Genomic DNA, 2,139 nt, shown 5'->3' with positions numbered 1-2,139 from the left:
TTTCGCGGATTGAGTTTGCCCTTCTCCGTGATGTGCGGTTGACGAAGGAATTGTGACTCGAGGAACACCAAAGGTAAGACGCAAAGTGCGCAAAGTAACTAAGTATCGGTTGTCTCCGTTTAACATCGCAGTGCTGTCTACGAGAAGACTGAGTAGCTGCTTTCGAAACGCAAGTTTCTGTACCTGTGGGGGGAATCTGGCTTCGGAAATAAACACAGCCTGCGGGGAGCTCGTGTTACGCTTTTATTTGCTGCTGCTCTCGTCCTGTACAAGAGACGTGGCGTCCTCGTCAAGCCTTATTGGGCTCGATTTGCTTGAATTGGGGCCGCCATATTGAGATGCAAGCGACGGAGGAACTTTGCTCCCCTGCTTCAGGGACGAAAGTTTCTCCCTTTGTAAAGGAACATAGGTTACAAGACCGTTCCTCCCCTGAGGGAGGACTATCCATACCCTTTTTTCTGGGAGTGTGGTATTCGCGACAGCGCGAGTGCTCGTTGAATTAGAGCCTCAAAACATTGCTTAGTCACGCGGGGGCGTGTTTATCACTTTGGGGGCGTGTTTATTTTTCTCGAGTGGAGTATACCGCCTGTTGCCGCACACGTTTTCTTGTCTGCTTGGCGGTTCTGTTTTTCCCCGCCATGTCTCCCACACTACGGTCCGAGGCAAAGGATTGCGAAAAGCCTGGAGCAAGCATGGATCCCGGAGCAGGCTTGGCGGATGCGCAAGCCGAATTGCTACTGAAGGTGGCAGCCATGTGTGATGCGGTCACACAGCGTCTCGTCGTGCAGCAGTCACGTGAGCCGGAGCTGCGTCTCCAGCTGACGGTGCCGGTGTACACTGGCTACAACGACGTCAAGTCAGTCGCCGACTTTCTGGTTGAGCTCGACGTCTACAAAGCCGCCTCAGGCGCCTCGGAATCCCTCGTGATAAGCAGAATACTCCCACTTGCTCTAAAGTCTAGCGCTGCGTGCTGGTTAAGGCTGCAACCTACGTTCACCAGCCTAGCGGGGTTCGAGCGGCAATTACAAGCAGAGTTCCTGCCACCTGGTTACGAGTTACAAATCTTGAAAGAACTCGAGTCCCGGACGCAACATCCGAACGAAAGCCTGGTTCAGTATGTTCCCACATTGCAGGAACTCACACGAAGGACACAACCTAATGTCTTCGAGTCGGAGATTATAGCTTGGGTCCTCAGACAGTGTCACCCAAAGTACCACGTGTACCTACACGGCCGCACCTTTGAGACCATTGAAGAGCTAGCCCGGCATGCCCGCAGCACAGAGATCTTCCTCGCTCAGAGGAGCTATCTCCCACCGCCTTTGGCCGCAAACTCTCTCGAACCCGCATGTGGTTGGCAGGGCCCCGAGGCGATCCCGGCGCTAAGACCTCCACGGGACTAGCACAGAGTGCCCAATCAAAGCAGCCGGAGGCGCTCCAGTTTTGGTTCAATGCGGGGCCACTGGAGGACGACCTGGTGCGACTCAAGCAGGTATTCGGACCAATGCCACAACTGTGGATGCCCAAATACAAACCCGAGGCGGAACGAAACAGAGGGCGGAAGGGCTGGAAATGGGCGGAGGGATTGTGGAAATCCGGTCAACCCTCGCGCGCCGATGGGTCGTGAAATTCCGGAAGGTCACGTGGCATCCCAATCGGAAACTATTACGGCCGGCGGCAATGAGCCCCACTGCAGAGCCGCCGATGGCCACTATCACAGCCGGGATCACGCACGCAGCGTCCCCTGTTCCATCGGTATGTCGAATTCAGCCTAACAGCAAAATGATCGAGCCACGCATGACAATCAATTTGCTCGGTTTTTCTTTTGCCTTGCTTTTGGATACCGGGGCTGCTATCTAGCTCATAGGGGACGTTGCCTATGAACTATGCAAAAATCAAAAAATAATCTTTCGTTCGGCAGCCACACGTCTGCAGTTAGCCTCCGGGTCAACAATATCGGCGGACGGAGCAGTAAGGCTTAAAATTTCATTTAATGAGAAGAAACGGCGTCAGCGCTTTTTGTATCTCCCGGGACTCGCCGTACCCGTGATCTTGGGTCGAGATTTTATCGCAGGCGTAAGCATGGCGCTCGACTTCTCTGGTGGCGGATATCATCTGGGAAACCAGGCGGACCTGACTCCG

This window comes from Ixodes scapularis, unplaced genomic scaffold (assembly GCF_016920785.2).
Source record: "Ixodes scapularis isolate PalLabHiFi unplaced genomic scaffold, ASM1692078v2 PGA_scaffold0__279_contigs__length_252992795, whole genome shotgun sequence".
NCBI lineage: Eukaryota > Metazoa > Arthropoda > Arachnida > Ixodida > Ixodidae > Ixodes > Ixodes scapularis.
This window is presented reverse-complemented; position numbering follows the sequence as displayed.